The sequence below is a fragment of the Equus caballus genome, chromosome 1 (assembly GCF_041296265.1).
Source record: "Equus caballus isolate H_3958 breed thoroughbred chromosome 1, TB-T2T, whole genome shotgun sequence".
Lineage (NCBI taxonomy): Eukaryota > Metazoa > Chordata > Mammalia > Perissodactyla > Equidae > Equus > Equus caballus.
Window position 1 is genome coordinate 152,407,084 of NC_091684.1, and position 24,029 is coordinate 152,431,112.

The 24,029-nt window shown below is 46.3% G+C and overlaps 1 protein-coding gene across 2 annotated transcripts in view; it reads left to right on the forward strand.

Annotated features, from left to right (window-relative positions):
- TNFAIP8L3 (TNF alpha induced protein 8 like 3) overlaps positions 1-24,029 on the forward strand; it is a 50,690-nt gene that overhangs the window by 15,302 nt on the left and 11,359 nt on the right. The window lies entirely within an intron of this gene.

Consider the following 24,029-nt stretch of genomic DNA (forward strand, 5'->3'; position numbering starts at 1 on the left):
CTCACAGCCAGGGAGTAGCCGAGGGCAGAGTGACTCCCTTTCCACTGCATCATACGCCACAGCCCCTCACAGGGAGGCTGTGGTCAACACCTTGGGATGGGTGGGAAGGAAAGGTGGCATCGCCAAGATGCGTGTGTATGAGGATTCCTATGTGTTGTGCAAGAGCCACCTGCTTTGTGTAGGTGTTTGTGGATATAATTAATAAACATGAGCGCCTTGCCTACCTGTATGTTTCTGTGACTATGAAGCACCAAGATTTTGTTTCACAGTTGGCTTGTGGATCTCCTCGCATCATTTAAAAGTTCCATTGGTGTTTGTGTGTATCTAAGTATATCTCCAGAGCTCAAACGGAGGAGGGACATTGACACTGACCCTTTACTCTCTCAGAATCCCAGGAACTAACATACTCTCCCTGCCCCCACGCTCAGATTCATGCGGGTTGATGGAGAGGGGGAGGAGGACACTGAGGTTTAAAAAAAGCCAGGAGGAGGAGGGGAGAAACTCTCCAAGAAGATATGGTACTTGGGTGGAAGGGGAGGGAAGGGGTTCTTAAGGGCCTTGTGGCTTCTCCCCGAGCCTGCCCAGCATGGAGTATCGGCCATAGGGCTCATGTCCGTTTGTGTCGAAAGGCCTCTGCACAACTAACAGCAAACATTACCCCTGAGAGCACATAGGCCCGATGAAGAACAAGGCAGCCCGCTATCTGATCTGTCACCATTCGTTTGCACCTTACAGTTTCCTACAGTCGTTTCTTCTTCTTCGTGTTCTTGAATCTCACAAGTTGAACATTTATTTGAATGTCACAAGCCATTCTGCTAAATGACATTCAGTCTCACTCATTTTCAGTCTGAAAGTATTCTTCATGACCAAGCTTCAAAACTAGATGCTAATTTATCACCTTGCTGTGGCTGCTTCCTGTCCAATGGAAACCTTTATTGCAGCTTCAGATACCTGCTAGATAACAGGTATGTTATCCATAGAGGTTGACCTTTGTCCCTATAAAGAAGGTGGCATGCATCTGTGGACCTGTATCTGTGCAAGCTGGATGGGTTTGTAACTGAGAAGGACAGCAGAGTGAGCGGGGTCTCTTGGAGTATCCATGTGTGTGTCTGTGTGTACCTACTTCATAGGGGGTTGAGATGGAAGGGCTGCGTCCCCTCGATGCCCTTCCCTTCCTGAACTTGTAAAAAAGCCCTGCCATCAGGAGGACCTTATTAAGGTTGAGAGCCTGGACTCGGATCAGAAAGACCTGGGTTCCACTCTGCACCTGATGGGCCTGTTACTTAACCTCTCTGATCCTCGGTTTCCCCATCTGTAAAATGGGGATGACAGTCATACCACAAGGGGGGGTGTAAGGATTAAATAAAGTGACACATGAAAAGTGTTCCTGGTAATCGTTCAGTAAAAGGTAGCTGCTATTTTGATTATCACCTGATTGGATTATTGGTTGTAAGTATCCTGCTAAATAATGTACCCCAGTGCTTTGTAAGATATAAATCGCTAGGCACGTGTAAAACAATTCATATTGTTGTCATTATAATCACATTAATTTAATTGCCTAAGGAGATTTGCTTTGAACTTTCTCCTTTCCACTCTCTCATTCTCTCTCTGGTATGTGTGTGTGCGTTTGCATGTGTGTTTGTTTGGGGCAGGTTATTTTTACCTTACCTCTTCTCATCCTCATCATCTACCAGCTCACGGTATGCACATGGGGACATTCAAACCCACTGCTTTCACCGCCTTTTCCTCCCGCTCCAGGGAAAGTTGTGAAAAGCAGAGAACGCCTGACCCAGTCTACCTGCTAACCTGGAGACTGGTCACTTCCATGGCACTTCTAGTAGATGAAGAGGGAGTAACCCCACCACCCCACCCCCCCCAGCAAACCTTTTCCCTTCAGGGTAACAGGAGGTACAGGAGGGACTCCCCATTCTCCTTTCCATTTTTGCCCATTTCAGTCACGCTCCTGGTCACAAATTGGCAAAGGAGTGAGGAAATCTCCGAGGACCACCTGCTCCTTTACTGTGCTCCTTTCAAGAGACTTTCCCAAAGGTCCCTGAGTGCCCGCTGTGCACTCAGTTCCCTGCATAGGAGGGCGAAGGAGGGCACGAGGTTTGTCTCTGTCTGCGTTGTCTGTTTTTCAGGAAGCACAGGATGATGCTTCTGTGTCGTTCTGCTGCCTGCAGCTCTCCTCTGCCTTTCTGTCGTTTTATGGTTCTTTCTATGATTAGGAAAGAGGCAGGGTTTGTGGAACACTGGATTCTTTCCAGAGACCCAACTTGGCAGTCTCTCCTTTGGCAAACCCACCATCCCTCAGAAATCCCAGAGTTTGGTGTGTTAACTCAGCAGTGACTGAGAGTCTTTCCCAAGAAGCAACAAGCGAGTAAACATTAGCGGTGTCAACTTTTTTCCTTTTCTGGCTTGTAAGACCGAGATAGTCTACCAGCTGAAGGCAGATAAGCTCCTTCACCCACAGCTTGATGGTCCAGGGCAGTCAAGATGGTGGCGTGTCCTTGCGGCTGAGTAGGAACAGCAGAAAAGCATTTCCATGTGATGGAGTCAGGATGTGGGAGGGGAACTTCAAGACAATAGAAGAAGTGGGAAAACAGCAGGCCCCTAACTTTACCTTCTTGTCCTTCCCATCCCCTAGGTCCTAAGCTTGGTCTGTGTCAACAGAGTGGCCAGGAGTGGGTAGGATTAAATAGGTGGCCAAGAGGAGGAAAGGCATTCTAGAAGACAGACAACCATGTAAGCAAAGGCTCAAATAAACAGAGAGGTGACTGGCATGGAGGGCATTACTAGGAAGTACTGGGAAGTAAAACCAGATGAGTATAGGGAGGGCCAATTATAAGAGGATCTTAACTTGGTCCTGATGCTGCCTGAGGAGCCCCTTTAGGCTGATTGTTGAGCACAGATGTGACGATGGAGAGCTGGGTTTTCAGAAGCCACATCTGGCAGACATGAAGTGCAGGCATTGCCTAGGCTTGGAGCCTCCGATACCAGGGTGTGGCCACAATATCGAAGCAGGTGGTAGCACTAAGGCGGGCAGAAGAGGAAGGATGCAAATGCCATTTCAGAGAAACAAACAACAGAAGTTGGTAACAGATTGTACAAAAGCAGTGGAAGGAGAGGGAGAATGGAAGGAGACTGGCGTTTTGAGTTGGGGTGAGGGAAGGGGGAATACTGGCTCCCCCACTGACTAATGCTTCCCAGCCCCTCTTTCCATCAGGCACTTAGCAGTGATGTTTTGCTTAAAGGCACTTTTAGAAAGTAAATCACGCCAGGGCATTGGTTTCGGGGGATTATGAGGTTCTGGAGTTTATTGATTCTCATTGTTAGATTCCTTGTGGAGGCTATTTAGTGACCTTGTCATCTGACAGATTGACAATTGATGGACCGGACAACCGAGGGCAGGGACCGCCTGGGGATGATGTACCACTTGGCTATTAGTCATAGTCCCATGTCTTGTTCCTGTTGGTGGACATCTGCAGGGGCCTCTGCCTCATCCGCACTGGGCTGTTGCCACTTTGAGGGTCAGGACCTTGTCTTGTGCTTTCATGTTCCAGAGATTTTATGGACATAATACATGAATAAGCATCTTGCGGAGCCTCCTGAGAACTCTGCGCTAAAAGGCCAGAGAGGCAGCCAGAAACCTGTCCTATAACGTGGAACTGCCAAGGCTTTCCTTCAGTGTTTTGTTTTGCTTCAGTGTTTTAAGATTTCTTGTACTGTCTGGGAGTCTGTGTTGGGAAGTATGGGGAAGGTGAAGAGAGATAAGGACACCATCCATCCTGTCCTCCAGGGCTTGAGATCAGATGGGAAGATAGGCGCATATACCAAAGGCAGCGTGAAGACTCCTGACCCCCTTGCTCTCGGATTACCTACCAGTCACATTTCTGTTTATATGTTCTCTCTTGACACCAGCCTGTTATCATTGTGTTCTTTATCATTATTACTGTACATGTCTCATCTCTTGTACTGGACTGTTAGCTCCCTAAGGGCTAACCTGTATTGCCTCCCACCAGCACCACTCATTGTGCCCGAAACACAGTAGTAGGTTGCTAGCTGGCTGGCTGGATGGATGCATGGATAAATGGACGTAGGGATGATGCTGTAGGCTGCTTTCCCAGGAAACAGACTCTGAGATGGAGGTTAGCATGCAGCAAGTTTATTTAGGACTGCTCTTGGGGTCAGTACCTGGGGAAGAGAAAGGGAGGAGAGGGATGCTGGACTGGGCAGAGTAAGAAGCTGAGCTGCAATGCAGACCCAACAATAGCCTCGAGCTCTGGAGCTGGAATAGCCCTTCAGAACTGTCTGAGTTGGGGTGAGGGGCCTGGCCTTTATATCCCCTGATACACCCTGATATATAATGATCAATCATTAGATGCAAGCCATCCCAAGGGATGGGGTATGACCTTGGGTGAAGCTCTTCCCTTCAGCTGAGGGCTGTGTGCTGGCAGCATTCCCTGCAGCTAGTGGAGTGCTTGGTCCTTCATTCCTGAAGGGGAACCTGGGCAGTACATCGCAGCATCCACCACAGGTGGCCTCCAAAATTCTTCAGGCATGTTTCATTAGAGATGGCAGCCCTGTCTCCGGGCAGTGTTCAGAGGATAGTTGTCGAGCTGTAAACTTTGTCTAGACCTCATCAGGACAATGTAAATTGCCAGATGAAATTAGCCATTCTAGACCTCATAGTTCTTCACCCAGCTAGTCAATCCATACAATCTAGTAGATATTGGCTGACTATTTGTTTTGTGTTCAGAGTTGTGCAGGGTGCTATGGTAACACACAGAAATGGAGTTCGATGTGGCCCTGCCCTCAAGAGGCTTGCAGCCATGTTAGGGAGGAAAAACACCCACCCAGAACTGAATCTGCAAGACTGGGCGGTGTCAGCAATAAATAGAGTAGGATTTGGAACATGGGACATCGTGGTTTGGAGTTCTGGTGGCAAGGCTTCATGGAGGAGATGGAGCATAGCCTTGAAGAAGTGAAGGATTTAGATGAGGGAGAAGAAAGAGCCAAGGGGAAGAGAGAAGGTGGGCAAGGCCAGGAGCCTGTGATGGGTCTGGCCTTGCCCGGTGGGAGCCCCCTTACAGGGCTAATGGGAGAAGCGGGCTGTCATACACAGAATGTAAAACTGGGTGTTACGGTGGTGGTTGTAGCCAACATGTAAGTTTCTGGAGATGGAGAGAAAATGTATATGAGTATGTAAATATAAAGCTCTCTTTCCTATGTGATTTTCTTTGAAAACATGGCACCTGCTTTTTTATTTGTCAGCAAAACCAAATTCTAGTCACACTTTCCATTAGCACTTTTCTCTAACTGGTTCATTTTCTTCCAGTTACCATCGGCTCCCATTTGGATTTACATGTAAATCTCTATAAAGACACTATATACATAATTTTGTTTTGTTTTTCAGTCACTTGGCTTCAAGTTCTTTATGTAAAATGCCTATGTAGGTGGGTGTTTGGGCTGTATTCTCTACAAGTATATAAATATAGGATAGAGAAGAAGAATTTAAAAAATAAGCTTCCTGTAACAACCAAATGCAAGAAAACTTATGAGGAGAGTGAATACCCTTTTCCCCCACATATATTAAGGTATGCCAAAAAAAACCATTATTTTTTTATACATCAGCAATGCTCTTTTTAGGCAACTGCATGGCACGAACTCTGAGGCTGCTTTAGAGCAATCTTCATGTTCATATTGGGTTTCCTAAACATCATTGCCTGGGAATAAATTTGAGCCTGTTCATGGAAAATCTACTAGTGTGCAGACTATAAAAATGGACGGCTTGGCGGCACGGAAAGTGCTAGACACACCCTAATAGAAACCAGTATTTTGTAACGCAGTTCTCCAGGAAAAAAAAATGAGACACCTTGGTGGTGTCCAAATATTGGTTTAAACTGTTGAAAAACCACAGGAGCATTCCCTAGCCTCTAGGTTCTCTTCTCAAAAGGAAAATGTGCTTTCTGTGAAAGTGTCCATGCCCTGAAAGGAAGCATTTTGGTGAAACGTATGGAGCCTCCTCGTTGATATTTTTCTGGTAGAGGAGTACAATTTCATGTGCAGGAGGTAATTCTGTAAAGGGCTTCGCTGGCGAGCACGCACGTCCAGCCTTCCTGATTTGGGGCCTGTGGGTTACGCTGGGCAGGTGAACAGATATTTCGGCATAGAATATGGGACGGAGGTGGTGGGGGCCATCTGCAGGGCGGGCCTCTGCAGTAGCTCTGTCCTGCCACGTGGGCTTCTAGTTCCTTGGCTTCCTTGGGACAACATGGAGAAAGTCAGGGAGAGATGATTGGGGTTGGGGTTCCAGGGTAAGAGAAAGTAAGGTTTAAGAGGTTGTGGCAAATATCAGACAAGATGAGAAACTGCGAGGATGGTCTTTGCCAGCCAGAGTCCAGCCCCAGAGGGTTAGTACCGAATGTAAAATGATAGTGATGTTCTTAATTTTTACTTATTTATTTTATATTAATTAAGCACATACAGTGTATTTGGGATGGGGTTGACTGTTTCTATGATGTTTAACCCTATTCCAGCCTCTGGGCTAGGTACTCTAAATAGCCCCATTTTAGAGACCAAAAAACTGAGGCACAGAGAGGTTAAATAACTTGCTCAGGGATGTGCAGCTTGTCAACGGATATGGATGTGAAACCAGTCTATCTCCAAAAACTCTGCTCTTGCACCAGGTAGGCTATGTAGTTAGGTCAATGGATGCCACCACCTATCCTTTGCATCCCCCACCAGCTCCCATGGGATCCAGATCCCTGACCACTAGGTTCCTTCATTAGGCTCCTTGTGTTAGGTTAGAACATGACGTCTCCAGAAGGCCTTGTTTTAAGCCGCAGACATTACCTGCATTCGCCCAATAACACATGGGCAAGGATGGGATGGCCTGGGTTCTAGAACAGGGGCTGGCGAGGACTGATTTGGGAGGGACGATGGGGAGAGCAGCACAAATCTGCTGCCAGGGAAAGAAGGTCCCAGAAGGACTCTGCAGCCACGTGCATCTCCAGGGTCATGGGGGGCTGGTGGTTAGTGAATGTGACAAACACTGAGAAGAGAGAAGGGCTGAAAAGCTGAATCAAGAGAGGTGCCAAAGACGAACATCTCTTCATCCGAGTGTGCTTAAGCTGGGTGCTAAGCCGTCTTTTTCCACTCCAGCATTTAGAGTCATTTCAGATATAGAATCCCCAGGACATGGTGACTAGCTGGATTCGAGGGTGAGAGAAAACTCAAAAATGAGACGGTAGCCCAGTGATGAGAACTTGAGATTCGGAGCTAGACGACTCAGGTTTGGGTTTCCAGCGCTGTCTCTTTCTTAGTGCCTTTTAGTAACGATATTTCCTGACCAAAGGAATGCAAGCTCATGGTGGAATATGTGAAAACAGGACAAAGAAGAAAATTAGATTGAGCCCTAAGAATAGACATGCTTTTCCAAAGGAAGGAGGGTAGTCCAAAAGCAACCCTGAAAAGATGCAAGAGAGCTTTATTAGGGGGCGGGGGGCCATATAGAGAACAATCGTCCCCCTTCTGAAATGGAGACAGTCTAGCTACACTGCCAGGCAGTGTCAGAACCAGAACTGGAAGGCAGATCCTCTGCAAAACGTACGTAATTTAAGAAAAAGGATCAGTTATTCTGGGTGTTGGGGTATCAAAAGGACGCCTGCTCTTTCCTTTCTTCCGACACCTTCCACTATGTCCTTGCCGCTGCCTCCCCTCCTCTCCATTTCCTCTCCTGAGGTTTCTCCCTCCCTGGCCCATCTGCCCAGAGGTCAGCCCCACAGGCCTGAACCAGGCCCACTCCTCCTTTTCAGTCGGGAGAGCCCTCCATGAGCCCTCAGAAGGTTTTTACATTTTTTTTAATACCAGAGAGGTAGGTCTTACAGATGCCCATGAGCATCGCAGAGGGTAGTTTACTTTGAGTTTAATAGCTCCCAGCTTTGGGAATAAATTTAATGGCCTCTAGTTCTCCAATTGTGTTTTATCTTTGTTTAGATCGCTCTCTTATTTTTGTAAGGAAACAGGGAAATGTATTCATCTGTGTTAGCCTCTCTACCCTTAGGATTTAACCTCATAAATCAGTGATTCAGTCTCAGTCAAACAAGGCGTGCAGAGCTAGGTTAATACAGAGTCAACTTCTAGAGAGTCCAGAGCAGTACATAATGCGAGATATACGTGCATTTGCTTGACTCTCTTTCCTTGTGACTTCTCTGATGGTATATAGTCCTGGTTTCCCTGCACCCTTCCTCCATTGCTCCTCCTGCAGCCTTTGTTAATACCTCTTTCCTCCCTGCGTCTCCTAAGGCTGAGCCCTTGCCCTTGTTCTTTTCTGACAACACACCTTCATTTGGAAAAGCCCATCTATTCTTCCAGCAGGAAGCTAAAGAAAGCCAAAGCTGTGGGCTACCCGGTCCTCTCTCCCGAAGAAGAAAACTGCCTTCCAGAGGCCTACGGGCCTCTCCTCCTCAGTGTCCAGGAGACACCTCAAGTCACCACCGCCACACCCAGGCTGTTACCTTTCCTCCCCTTTTCCCAACTCCTCTGGTGGACTCAACAGCCACCAAATCATTCCAAGTTAAACCACCATGAAGTCGTAACAGTGAAATATCCTACACGCAGGATCTCATAGCAAAACCAGGACATGGATACTGCAGGTGTTATTTTCTCAGTGTACAGATGAAGAAACAGACTCAGAGAGATTAGATAACCCCAAACCACAAAGTAAGTGGCAGATTTTCACTATTTAAAACTGCCTGGAGGGGAACAGAAATAAACCTAAAAATCCCACCTAAACACACTATTTAAATAGGCAGTCAAATATTTATTGAATGATTAAATACATAATGAAATTTCCACACAGTGGAATCTTATTCAACTGTTAAGAAGAATGAATTTGAAGAACGTATAATGATGTAGGGAAATGTTTGCATTATAATGTGTAAAGAAAGCCTAATAATCTATGATCCCAATTATATACATGTATGTGCACACATATGTGTATGTATTTATATGCACACATACATGCACACACCCCAGACACATATACATACAACCCTTTTTATTTATTTATTTGTTTTTAGGATTGGCAGCTGAGCTAACAACTGTTGCCAGTCTTTTTTTTTTTCCTGGTTTTTCTCCCCAAATCACCCAGTATGTGGTTGTATATTCTAGTTGTAGGTCCTTCTAGTTGTGGCATGTGGGATGCCACCTCAGCATGGCCTGATGAGCAGTGCCATGTCCACACCCAGGATCCAAACCAGTGAAACCCTGGGCCGCTGAAGTGGAGCACGCGAACTTAACCACTCGGCCACAGAGCCGGCCCCCACAACCTTTTTTATAGATAGAAGGGGAAGAAATCCCCTCACATTCACACACATAAAAGCTTTTTTTTTTTTTAAGATTTTATTTTTTTTTTTTCCTTTTTCTCCCCAAAGCCCCCCCAGTACATAGTTGTATATTCTTAGGTGTGCATCCTTCTAGTTGTGGCATGTGGGACGCCACCTCAGTGTGGCTGGATGAACGGTGCCATGTCCGTGCCAAGGATCCGAACTGACGAAACACTGGGCCACCTACAGTGGAGCATGCAAACTTAACCACTTGGCCATGGGGCCAGCCCCCACATAAAAGCTTTTAAGAAAATTCTTTTTAATGCTGGAACAAAATTAACCGCTGCATATGTTTATAGGTGAGTTTACAGGTGATTTTAATTTCCTTCTGTGTACTTTCCTTCCAGATTTTTCCTCAGTGAGTATGTATAGCTTTCAGCAGGAAATGTCACTTTAAAAGCAACAACCAGGTGAGATCCAGTGGCCTGTTCCTCTGCTCATCCTTCTGACTTTCTTGCCGTTTGGGCCCAGGGCCCTCCATCCTCTTCCTTGACTCATTCCTCCCTCAGTTCCCCGTGCTCCTCAGCCCCCTCAGACCAGTCCTCTCTCACGACTCCCCCAGCCCCCTGGTGGGGCCATAATCCAGGCTTCTCTCCCCAGCCCTCTTCCTGCTCACCACTGCCTGGCTTTCACTGTTCCCCCTCTCCAGAGCCTCCACTGCGTCACCCTCCCCTCTGAGCCCACCTGGCCCGGCCCTTGTGGGCCCTCATGCCATGAAGAGAAAGTGTAGACAGTCAGGGTGGGTAATGAGCTTGTAGATTTGAGGCCGACAGACCTGCCAAGGGCACCGGAGCCTCACAGGCCAGACGGACCTGCTGGGAGAGCTTGCTGACTCAGCCGCCTCGCTGTCTTGAATGTGGCCTTGCCGTTGCTCGCTGACCAGCAGTGTGTGCAGCTGGCGTCCCTGACCCTCGCTCCGTCCATGACCCTTTCTCTGTCCCCAGCCCCCATCCCGAATATGAGTGACTTTCACTTTCTGCTTTTTCATTTACACATTGATTTTGTGTCTTTATTATTTTTACAATTAGAAAAAAAATAAGGGCATTTAAAATTCTTTTATAATAGGTTTATTAGCTTTTAGGAATTATTAGTCTGCCACCACCAACATTGGTCTGCCATTCTAAAAAAATTCATTATTGAGCAGTTGAGTGATATTAAATATAAGGCGTACCCATTTCTGAAGGAATTAGACAGAAATGTAATTGAGGATTTCTTGAGCATCTTGGAGCTGAAAGTAAGAGATCATATCATGGCTCCAGTATTCTTTACTCCCTGTGTCCACCTCACTCTACTCCAGGCCGTCAAATAGGGGTAGCTCAGGCAGGAAGTGTGTAGGCAACAGAAGTGCTCACCCTTTAGATTCACACTTATCAGAATTTTTAACCCAGATTTAGATTAGCCCCAACCACCTTTAATGATTGGTGTTTGCCAGAAGCCAGGATTTTGACTATTTTTACTTTCTTCGTTTATATTAGGGCAATGACTATTTTTACTCCTTTTCAGATATAAAATTTTATATTGACTATGTATTTCACCCTTCCAGAAAAGTTCCTCCCTTCCATTAAAAAATAAATTACTTTTCTTAGTTTTTTAGTGGAAAGCACTATCATTTCTCTTATTAATAATGGCAGTCACATCTCCTCATTAATTGCAAGGGAGTGAACATGACCACTGTGACTTTTTAAAGAAGAGATCAGAGAACTCGAGAGGCAGAATGATGGAGCTAGAAGTGAATTCTTAGGGAAAGCAGGCGTTGATGCCGAGAATGATGGATGGCGCGTCCTAAGACCAGCAAGTGTAGCAAGGACCCGGGCATTATCTCCAGAGAGCTGTCACCAAACACCCCCACCCCGGCTTTCTCTTCACCCCAGGAAGGAGGTCGGTAATGGGCCAAGGCTCACGCTTGGGGTGAAGAAGTCTGGTTCCAATCATCCTTGGTTTTTTGTTGGTGGTTTCATTAAAAAAAAAAATCTCCACATAAAAATAACTCTGCCAAATTGCCAGAATCCGATGAGAGTGCCTGAGATCTGAGCAAAGTCTGAAGAGGGGTGAAGGTTGCTGGCAGTTAGGGGCTGCCACCAACCTTCATCCAGGCAGGATGGAGGCCCAGCAAGGACTAAGAGCAGCTGGTCTGCTCATCAGGATGCCGGGTCACGTGGCAGGGAAGCCAGAGGGGCAGGGGGCCACAGGGCAGGCCCATTGTCTTGAGAGTCCCTTGGCCTGCAGCGGATCTGCCAGTCATGGATGCCCTATCCTTCTTGGACCTCTCCACCTGGATGGTAGCCCGCCCAACCTTAACGAGTCCAAAACTTTGAGAATAGCTAGCTCCCCAACAGGGGCCTACTGACCTCTCACCTCCACTCCAGAAGCAAATCCTCGTCCTGACTTCTCCCTTCCGCCCTGGCCCTTGGCCCCGGATCTCTGCCTCGTCCTGATGCTTCCCTTCCCTGCAGCCTCTCCCACCCAGGTGTTCCTCTCTCCTTCGTCTGCCTTGACCCCTACTCATCCCACAAGCCCTCCTGGGTGCTGGAGGGACTAAGGCGGTAGAAACTGCGACACCTGTGGCTGTGACTGGAGACTGGTCATGAAGCAAAAATCTTAAAAGCTTCCAGAGAGAAAAACCAGGCCCTTACCCATGTGCTAGTTTTCTAAATAGCAACGCTGAGAGCTAAGCAACAGTGGCTGGCGCAATGCCTTTGAATTCTCAAGGTGAATGATTTCCGATGTGAGTTCTGAGCCCAGTCAAACCATCAATCAAGTGTGCGGGTAGAAGAAAGTCATTGGAAGACGTGTTAGATCTCAAAAAACAATTACCTTACCCTGTACCCTTCCTCAGGGAGCTGCTAGATCAGGAGACAGCCAACTGGGCCAAGTTGGGCCTGCCACCTGTTTTTTGTACAGTTCATGAGCTAAGAGCATTTTTACTTTTTTTTATTAGTTACATTGTAAGTGGTTATAGAAGTACCTTGATCTGTTTTGCCTTTTGGCCCTTTATTCTCTGGCTCTTTAATATAATTGCTGATGCCTGTGCTAGACAAGGTGTTCCACTGAAATGGGGAGAAAGAAAGAGGACACCGTGAGATCCAGGGAACAGAAGAGAAGGGATGAAGGATGAAGGGAGAACCAGCATGACGGCCTGGAGCCGGCTGAGAGGGAAATGCACGCAGACTTGAGCCAGGGCCCGGAGCGCTCCCTGAGGAGTCTCCAAGAAAGAAAATGGGAGTGGTAGATTAGTTGATGTGTTTGATCCTATTGAGAAGAACTTTATATTCTGCTAGGACATTTGGGAGTGAATTAGTGCTGGATAGATAGAAAACTAACCAGAAGAAGAAGCAGGCAGTGTTCACTTCCCAGGGAAACAGGATGAGTAAGAAAGGAACCGCAGTCCTGGACGTGATAGGCCATCCATGACTCAGCTCTGAATGACATCTACATCTTGGTAATGTAACTGCTCAAGTTTGATTTAACCAAGTATCAAAACTGAACCAAACTGGAAGGTGGAAGGAGAAATGGAGAAGAGAGCTAAATTCTCACCTGCCATAATAGGAAGTTAAAAGCAAATAAAATCAAGAACAGTATAAGCATATAATTTAAATATAGAGAGGTAACTATTGGTTGAAACAGCTAAAATAGTTTAAAGTATTTTCCCTCTAAAGAACCAGCATCGCAAGTGGGCCAGAGGATGCTGTATTTTGTTATGAGCTTTATAGAATGACTTGACTTTTAAAGTAATGTACCTGTATTACTTTGAAAACAGATTTTTAAAATAATAAAATGAAAAAGAAAAGTGACTGGTCAGCCCAGGGAGTGATGTCCTGATGACCATGCCCAGGTGGGGAAGGGTCTCAGTGGGGGGTTCCTGTGGTCCCTAGGTGGAGGAGGCAGGCTTCAGTGGCCCGAGGCGTTGCTAGCTCTGATTATTGTTATTGTTCCTGACATGACTGTGAATGCATTTCAATAAAATGTCAAGACAGATAGCCATTCATTCATGCAATGAACATTCTCTGTGTTTCAGTCCCTGGCCGGAGTTGCCAGGATGAACAAACCATAATTCCTGCCCTCAAGCGGTTCGCAGATCGGTGGGGTACCAAGTCACTCATCCAGCTAATGGATGATTGCTCTACACGGTGACAAGAATGTACTAGAGGGAAAGGTGATTGCAGAGAAAAGTGCTCAGAGGTCAGAAGTCCTTTAGTGGAGCCCAGGAGGTTGAATAAGAATTGGGGGAGGTGGGGTGAGGGAGAAGCAGATGCGCAAGCGCAGAGGAGCAGAATATGCAAAGGCACAGAAAGAACCCAGGTATGACAGAGCCTGGCACAGGTGACGCTTGTGTGTGGCCTGGAGTTGGGAGCTCAGAGTTTTTAGAGGATGGAGCTGGAGAGATAAGCAGAAGATAGGTCGTCAGCTCAGCGACCTGGCCTGCCATGCTAATGACTGTGTCTTCAAGGTTATGGGTAGCCAGTCAATGTTCTTACTAGAGGAGTAGCGTCGTCACAGCGAGCTCTCAGCCCAGTGTGGAAAATAGCATGGAAGCTGGGGCAGAGAGAAGAGTGGAGAAATAGCTAAGCATTTGGGTGAGAAATGATGAGGGTCTGAACTAAGGTGGTGTCAGGGGGGCAGAGAAAGGCAGATGCATTTGAAGGAAGCTGAATCGACGGTTTGATGCTCCCTCATAAGATGTAGAAGATGAAGGAGAGAAAGAAGGTAAGAATGGCCCCCGATTCTTGTCTGGACACTGAGTGGGCAGCAGAGCCACATATAATACAAGGTGGGGACTGCAGGGGGATTGGAGAAAGTAGATGAGAGAAGTTTTGAATGTGTGGAAGGTGAGGGGCCTGTGGAAATCCAAGTGGAAAGGTCTGGCAAGCTGTAGGATATATGGGAGCAGGCCTCAGGAGAGACTCCTGGCCTGGGGGACATATCAGGAAGCGATCAGCACTGGGCAAGGGGTGACAACTCACACTCGGGAGGAGTGTGTGGCAAGAGAGAAGAAGGCCCTGGGTAAACTCAGGAGAAACACCCAGGCTTCAGGCAGGGTCAGAGGAAAAGGAGCCCTGGAGTGGCTGAGAAGGACCGGGGAGAGGGCAGCAAGGGCGTCAGGAAAACAGAGACCGAGGGAGGGTCCCACGCTGCTAGAGGTCAGGTGAGCAGGGCCTGAGGTGTGTCTCGGGGGTGCCATTGGCATTCCCTGTCCAGAAATTACAGAATAGTGAGTATATCTGGCCCTACCCACTAATGCCTGTAGAACTGTCCACTCGCATGCTGTGACAACAAAAATGTCCTCCCTTGTTTCCAGACACTCCTCAGGGACAATTAGACGGCCTCTGGGTGACCTTGGTGAGAGCAGTTGTCCTGGAGTTTGGGGTGAAACCAGGGAAGGACAAGACCACAGTTCCTGTGTCCTATTGTGGCCATCCCTCCTCAGGCCTCTTCCTGAGCCCCGAGGTTCTCCTCTCCACAACCCATCCTCTCCCCCATGACATCACTTCCTGGGCTGACCAGCTGCCATTGGGTTCATGAGGTTTAAATGTATGATTGAGCTCCTACTATATGCCAGGGATACCACGGTTGACACAGCCATCCAGGGCCCCCCTCTCCTGGAACTTGCAGTGAACAAACAAGTGAAGCCAGGTGAAAGGTCTTGAATAGGCCCCGAGGGGAGTCTGTTCTGGATAGAGGGTGGATGCAGGGGAGGGGCTGGAGGGAGGGCAGCAGGGGCTGCTAGGATCTGAGGAGAAGATGCACAGAGCCACTTTCTCTTTGGGGCAGAAACGTGGGATGACAGGGATGCAAGGCCTTGCTGTCAGGAGAACTGACCTGGGGTTTTGGACACGGCTCCCATACGCAGCTGCGTCAGCACAGGGCGGCCTGCTGGGGCTGGCAGTCTGCGGCCTGGTCTGTGGGCGCTGAGGCCAGCACAGGGAGAGGCCTTGGCGGGAGCCTGCTGACCGCCTGCTCCGTGGTGAGCACAGGCTGAGGTCTCACAGAGGAGTTGGGGGCCCCAGGAACTCAGGGGAGGGCAGGCATTCTGGAGGGGAGTCCCAGAAAAGGAAAGCTGGAGGCTCCCAGGTCATTGCCTCAGGTTTTTCAGAAGGAGGGAAAAGCATGAGGCATTCCACTGCTGGAGCATGACGGTTGCAGGACTGGGAGACCCTGGAGGATGGACGGGAATCAGAGTGAGGGAAGGAAAGCTGATAATCCATCCCACAGGCATCGGCTCAGATCTCATGTATGCCCAGGGCTGTTCTTCTATGGATTTAAAAACTCAGTTTCTGATTCTGAAGAAGTTATTATTAAATTGAGAATATAAAATAAATTAGCATAATCATCTAGTCTGGCTCCCTCATTTACTAGACACAGAAACCGGGAAGGTGAAGGCCTGGGCCCACAGCACACGATGAGGGTATTGTGGGGCAGCAGGGGCAGGCTTGGGTGCCAGGCTCTCTCCTCCACAGCTGGCTGTGGGCTCACAGGCTAAAGACAGGACCAGGGACTGGCTCTCCAGTTTTTCCTGTATTTGGAGTTTTCCTTGTATCTGAGCGACTCCATGACCACTGCCCAGGCACCCTGACTGCACAGGACAGCTGTCGTCAGCATCCTGGAGTGACAGCACCCGGTGACTTGATTTGAAATGGTGGAACCTTTTGGTGGTACTGTCTTACAGGACCTTGAAGTATAAATAATTTTATTTGGAGATGTTTACTGCCTTTGAGACAAGTATGGAGAAAGTTTAATTGAGAAAGGAAGCCCCAGAGAAAGACACATTTATGAGTACCTTCCAGGAGGGCAAGCCTCCACGGCTAGTTTGACTCTTTCCCATGAGTGTTGTGAGTGGGACCCCACCCCCGGCTCAGAGTGGTTCCATCAGAGTAGGGGTCCCTGCGGAGGTCAGGAATCCAACCTCGGGGGACCTTGCAGGTGAGCTAGCTCTCTGCCTTCCCACCTCCCATCTGCAAACCGCATCCCCCACCACTGTCATTCCTCTGGGCCAGATGTTGACCGTGACACCAGTGGATATCCAAGATGTGGCTCGGCTCACGTCTCAGATCTCAAATCCGTGAACAAAAAACCAATTACTACAGAATAGACGTCAGGGGTATTATAAGCAATATATTACACATGCTCCTTTCCTGCTGTCTACTTTCAAATTGACTGAAATCCAAAAAAGTGATTGTACAGAATTCATACTTCACTAAAAAAAAAATTAAGTAGAACATTGAGCAAGGCACAGTGCTGTCTGCCAGATCGTCTCCCATCCAGAAGTACCTTCTGGTTTCTTCTCCCTCATGTGTTCCAACCTCTCTAGTACAGCTAATCATTATCTTTTTTTTTTTTTAAGCTCACTGAGCTGAGGGTTGACACATTACTATATTAATCTAATTACAGCACCTTTCAAGAGCCTCAGTTCTTCAGGCTTCAATACCCACTGTCTCAGGTCATATTTTGTTTATTTTTTGCAGTATAGGCTGGAGTTTGTTCCATTTTACTGCCTGCTTTTTCAGCATTTTAGCTTTTATATCTATACTCCAAAAATTGAGGAATTCCAAAGACTGACATTTGTGTGCATCGGTCTCTTTACTAATTTCACATTTTACCAAGTTGGCACCCTCCCCCAGCTCTGAACGCAGCATCCTGTCGGTGTCCTTGTTAGCAGGCTGGTGGCCTGAGCCTGGGTTTTTGAGCGCCCGCCTGCCGTGGGGAACAGTCTGGGGAGCCGCCAGCAGAAAGAGAGGATCACCCAGAGAGACAGACGTGGCCTATGCTATTCTGATCCCCAGCAGCTCCTGAGTTATTAAAATAGCTTATGAGCGTGAAGGAACGTGAATGGGGAGGCTCCGGGGGTGGCAGGCGGGATGGGTGCTGCTGCCATGGAGAGAGGGTTCCTGCTGGAATTGAACACCGAGGGCATGGTGGGCGATGCATCTGGCCCCCCAGGTGCTGCTGCTGCTTGTAGGGGCGCAGGCAGGCAGAACCCAACGGGGTCGGGCGGGCAGCTCCGTGGGAAAGGCAAGGGGCAGACGTCCTGCTGAGTTCAGAAGGTATCTGAGTGCACTCAGTTGAGCCTGCACTTTGTGAATACATACCTCATTTCAGTATATATCCTGAACTGATAGAATCTGGGCCTCAAAGAATGAGAAAGAACACGCTAAGTCATTTATTCAGTCATTCATTTAACAGACATTTATTGAACAACTTCTACATGGAGAACAATGCCCTAGTTGTGAGGATACACAAGTCCTTTGAGCATGAGTCCTGTGAGAACTCAGCACCGATCACAGTGCAGCATGGGGAAAGGACTGTACTGGAGTTGGGTGCGAGGGCCACCCTCCCTGGGCAGAAGGATGTGAGGGTTGGCCAGGGGCTCACATGGGAAGAGGCCTTGAGCTGGAATGGGCAAGCTGTCACTGTGCCTCTTCCACTTGGCCAAGGGTCCATTGGGCTTACCTGTAGGCATGAGAGGGCCAGGGCAGCTGGGGGCAGGGCGCCACCCTCAAGGAAAGTCAACTTGACTTCTGGTGGTGTCTGGTTCTCATCTGCGTGACTGTCTTCAGCCACTTGGGCTAGGGCGGAGCCATCCTTGTGAAGGGGTGAGCCCATTGGCTTCTGATTTCAGCATATCCTCTGACTGATATTGCACAAGCAGGCCTCTGGAGGGAGGGCTGGGATGGGGGTGGGCGGGGCCTGGTGGGTCTGTGGGGCTTCCCTCAGTGTCACCTGCCACCTCCTGGCTTAGGAAGGAGCATTAGCAAGGAATCCTGTTATGTACCAGTAAACACCTCTGGACACCCCATTCCTCAACATGCAGCCTGGTGCTGGGTTATTTGTTACTTTCCACAGACCCTGTATAGCAAAAAGTGAGAACACTTTGAAGTCTATTAAGAGAGAACTGATAGAGGAAATAGTGGCACATGCTGTCATCAAAAAATGATGAAGTAGTGCATTTATTGACATGGAAAGATATCCTCAGAGTGTTGAGTCACAATGCAGATTAGAAAATAATGTTCAGGGGCCAGCCCCTGGCCAAGTGGTTAAGTTCGCATGCTCCGCTTCGGGGGGCCCCGGGTTTTGCTGGTTTGGATCCTAGGCACACACCTGGCACCGCTCATCAAGCCATGCTGAGGCAGCATCCCACATAGCAGAAGTAGAAGGACCTACAACTAGAATATACAACTATGTACTGGGGGGCTTTGGGGAGGAGACAAAAAAAGAGATTGGCAATAAATGTTAGGTCAGGGCCAATCTTAAAAAAAAAAAAGAAAATACTGTTCATTGATCCCATATTTGTCAAAATTGAAGTGCATATGCCTGGGAGAATGTTTGGAAGAACATATACATGCTAACCGTGATGCATGGTGGGATTGTAGGGGACTCATTTTCTTCCTTTAGCTTATCTGTCTTTTCTGACTTTTCTCAGTGCTCATGTATCATTTTTTATAACAAAATTATTAAAGAAAGAAAATATCTTGAGAAATAGCTCCTCAATTTCCCCTCTTAAAATAAAACAAGGAGAATAGTATTGAAAATTATACCAATGGATATTGTTTATCACTTTATTCCTGACAATGATCTACCATTCAGAGCGACTGCTTGCTTTGTGCATGCTCTAGGGAAAGAGAAAAAGTCTAGACAGCTTAAAATAGTTGTTAAAAAAATTGTAAGTGTTGTTTTAGGGTATTATTGCTCTTCTACACCTGAATAAACGTTAAATAAATTGATTCTGCACTCATCCCCACTTTCAAAATACACATAGTCACAAGTGGCTTTATGGGTGAGTTTTAAGAAAGCTTCAAAAAACAGTTACTCTTCATCTTACACAAACAGTCTCAGAGAATAGAAAAAGGGAGAAAGCTACCCAATCTGTTTTATGAGGCTAGTTTACTGTGACATCAAAATCAGACAGGGGCTGTATTAGGAAAATGTTATAGGCCAATCTCACCTTTGAGCATGGTTGCAAAATGCTGAATACAGTATTTACTAATAGACTTCTTCAGTGTATTAAATATATATGCATCATGACTAAGTAGGGCTTATCCTGGGAAACCAATGATGATTTAAATCAAAAAGCTTTTTAATAATTGGTTAACCTCACATATTAAAAGGGATAAACCTATGTTCTCATCTCACTAGGTACAAAGAAAGTATTCAATAAAATTAGATACACATTTCTACCTTCAAACAAACAAAGCCTTAGCAAAACAGGAGCAGAAGGAAGACTTCTTAACTTGATAAGTGGTATCCGTCATAATGCCACAGTAGACATCATACATGGTGGGGAAATTTTAGAGGCAAATCTGTTAAAGTCAAAAATGAGACAGAGACGCCAGTAGCACCCTTACTATTCAACATTGTACTGGAGGTTCCCACCAGTGTAATAAGGCAAGAAAAAGAAATAGGACATAGAAGAAAACAATCATTTTTGTGCAGGCAATGTAGTTGTCCACATAAAAAAATCCAAGAGATGCTACATAAAATCTATTAGAATTAATAACAGAACTCAGCAAAATTTCTCAATTGGAGATAAATATACATGAATCAGTGGATTCCTGTATATCATTAATAACCATTTAGAAACTGTAATAGAAAAAAATTATACTTACAGTAGCAACCAAAACTATATGGTACCTAGAAGTAAATCTAATGAAAGACATGCAAGAGCTTTATGGAGATGACTCTGAAACACTGAAGGACACAGAAGACCTGACTAAATGGAGAGATGTATCATGTTAATGGATGGGAAGCTTAATATCATAAAGATACCAGTCTACCTCAGATTAGTACAGGGTATTCGTGGCATTTGGTCAAATGATCTTGGAATTCATTTGGAAGAGTAAAGGCAGGAATAGTCAAGACAATTTCTAAGAAGAACACAGTTGGAGGGGGGACCTTCTCTATGATCTATCAAGACTTATTGTGAGTTACAGTAATTAATACGGTGTGGTGTTGGTACTGAAACAGACAAATTGATCAATGGAACAGAGTAAAAAATTCAGAGCCGTGCAATATGGAAACTTAATAAGAAAAAGGTGGCCTAAGAGACCAGTAGCAGAAGGATGAATGATTCAATACATTGAATAAATTGTGAGGAGAAAAAGGTACCTCATACGATACATGCAAATAAATTCCAGATGGATTAAAGACCTAAATATGAAAAGCAAAACATTAAAACTTTTGGAAAATATACGAGACTCATTTATCATGTCGTGGCAGGAAAGGATATTTTAAAGCAAAATGCAAAAACCACAAACCATAAAGGAAAAGATTGATAAATTTGACTGTTAACAATTTTAATTTCTGTACAACTAAAGGCACCATAAATAAAGTTAAAAGGTAATGCTACAGACTGGGAGGAGATAGTTGCAACTCATGTGATGAGCAGAGGATTAGAATCTATAGTATCTTAAAAGCGCCCATAGGGGTGGGCCCCATGGCGGAGTGGTTAAGTTCGCGTGCTCTGCTTCTGCGGCCCAGGGTATCACTGGTTCACATCCTGGGCGTGGACCTGGCACTGCTCATCAGGCCACGCTGAGGCAGTATCCCACATGCCACAACTAGAAGGGCCCCCAACTAAGATATACAACTATGTACTGGGGTGAAAAGGTAATTTTTTAAAAAGTGCCTATAAATTAGCCAGAAAAAGCCATAGAATCCAATTGGGAGGAAAAACAAGTAAAGTATATGCATAAGCAACTCACAGTCGAATGACCTGAATGCTCAATATACACAAAGATATATTAAATCTGAGTAGCAGTCAGAGAAATGTATATTAAAACAAGATATCGTTTTGTACCTATGCGATTGGCAAAAAATTAAAAGGTGGACTATTTGAAGTGTTGATGAGGAGGTGGAACCACAGGAACTCATAAACGGCTGCTGAGAGTGAAAATTAGAGCAATCTCGCTGGAAAGCAATTGGCAGCTTTTGGGACAGGATCTGGCAGCCATGTTCTAGATATAGAACCCAGGAGACTGTTGTGTGTGTGCACAAAGAGACACCTCTGTGGGCTTCTTTGCTTGCAGAAAATGGAAAGAACTTAAATGTCCATCAACAGGAAACATGGATATATAGTATATTCATATAAGGAACCAAATGACTAAATTAGATAAGTCTTGAAAGCAAGATGTTGAATGAAGAGTTGCAGAAGAATCTGTGTAGTACAACACCTCTATCTGAAGTTTAAAAACACTCTAAACTATATACTATTGATGCATGCATACTCCTGAGGCAAAAGTATAAAAGCATAGATGAGGGGCCAGCCTGGTGGTGCAGCGGTTAAGTTCACACATTCCGCTTCAGCACCCTGGGGTTCACTGGTTCAGATCCCGGGTGCAGACATGGCACCACTTGGCAAGCCATGCTGTGGTAGGCATCCCACATATAAAGTAGAGGGAGATGGACACAGAGGTTAGCTCAGGGCCAGTCTTCCTCAGCAAAAAGAGGAGGATTGGCAGCAGATGTTAGCTCAGGGCTAATCTTCCTCAAAAGAAAAAAGCACAGAGGAGACAAACACACCAGCTTCTGAAGTGCAGTTAGGTCTGGGGAGATAGAAGGGACAGTGAGGGGGGAGTTGAAAACAGGGCTTTCCCTCGCTCTGTCTCGGAGGACAAAATATTAAGATTTGTTCCATCTGGGTGGTGGCCAAATAGAGTTTGTGATATTATCTTCTGTTTTGTCTATATATTTGAAATGCGTCATGGTTTTTTAAAAAAATAATTCTTCAGAGGAAAAAAACCGCAATTTCCATCTTAAAGTGAGCAATAATTCAAAAAACATTTAAACTAATTGATGTCTGTCACCTCATGAATGGCAGTTTAGTGTGGCAGGTTGACGCACAGGACTGTGGGGCAGCCTGCCTGGGGCAGAATACAGCTCGCCAACTTCCTAAATGGTGGCTTCAGTCAAGCGACTTCATCTTTCTTTGCCCTGTTTCCCTTGGATGTAAAATGCTGCTGCTGCCGCTGCTGTTAGTGCCTACTCACAGAGTTGTTGCGAGGATGTGATGAGTTACTGTGCAGAAAGCCCTACAGAAGTGAACTCTATTAGTATTGGGGGGCGGGGGGGGGGGGAGAGGGATGAATAAGCTTTGTTTCGAGAGATCATGGAAGTAGATGTTTTTAGTGAAGGTTGCTCTTCTACTGCAGGGAGACAAAAATATCTCTCAGATCTCCAAAATTAACCTGTTGAGTTGGAGATGATTCACCCCCCTGCCCCCACCCAGTGACTTCACGAGCATCTGCTTCAGTTAGCTCTGATAAATAAAAGGATCACTCATTCACTTTGCAGAGTGGGCTCTAAAGTCCATGTGAAAAACAAAATCAATATGTAACTGTTGAAATATATAGAATTCCCTCTAAAAGTGAAAGCTACATCTATCTTCAAGTTTTGATGAATATATGGTATTGTTCTATTACATAATAAGACTGGCTTTTTTCTCTTTAAAAAAAAAAGATGAAATATAAATTTCCTTGCTCAATGGGGATTTAAATTGAGGCCTATTTAACGTCTTAAATAAGTGAGAAATCAGTCATCAGGGAGCCAAGGACAATTTTCGGAAAGCAAATGCAAGAAGGCAAAGACTGGGGGTTGTTGTCTGGAGTTGATTTGAACGTGGGCCCAACTGCAGCTCAGCTCCTTATGAGCCTCGTGGCTTTGAGTGAATTACGGAAATCTGCTGTGCCTCTATACAATGAGCCTCTTCCTCTATACAATGAGCCTCATAGTCTCTCCCTTGCAGAACTTTTGTGAGAACCATGGGAGAACATGGTGTGCACTACCTTGGGTACTTACTCTGTGCTCGGTAGTTAACATTTCTCGGGTGATTATTCATTGAGGTACGGATTCCTCTGTGCTGATGGATGGGTGGGTAGGGGGAGATCTAAGATGAGATAACGAGCTGGAAGGTCTTACAGCTGACCCTGCCAAACTCTCTTTGCTTCACCTGAAACAACGTTATTTCAAGGTCTAGGAATTTTTTGAAATGGAAACAACTTGGTCTTCCTCTTAAAGATGATCAAATGCTGCTTTTAAAGTGTAGTTGTTCAGTGCAAGGTTTTGCAACGATCTGAATCTGCTTTCCTATAAGAAGCGTCCTGTTTTGACTACTGGTTTTTTTTTTTTTTTTTTTTTTTGTATGTCCTTACACAACGCCCTAAAACATCCAATATAGCTGAGAAGTATCATCATGCCTGGTCCTCCAAAACACTTGAATCCTCGTTCCTGACCGCTAGATGAATGAATCTCTAGGACTGAGCGCCACCAAGGGCAAAGCCGAAACCCTGTGTCTGTTCCCAGGCCTGAGCCACAGGCAAGAGTTCTGGGGTACCCCACTCTGAGCTGGAGGCAGGACGACTGGCCACGTGGCAAAGGGAGTGACGACTGGCTAATGTGGCACCCCCTCCTCTGCATTTGATTGTCTCTGGCAAGTCAGTCCTTCCTCCTTCCACCCTCCACTCCAGTCCTACTGCACCCAAGTCTGCCTCTCACTTCCCCTCATTTTTAAATAATCCCTTCTCCTGGTAGGGCAGGAGAGGCAGTTCTGTGGTGGGCCACAAAGAGGAGAGAGAATCCCTAGGAGGAGATGTGGTGTGGCTCTCAGCAAAGTGTTTCCCAGCCAAGCTGTGAATGGAGACTACACTTTCACCA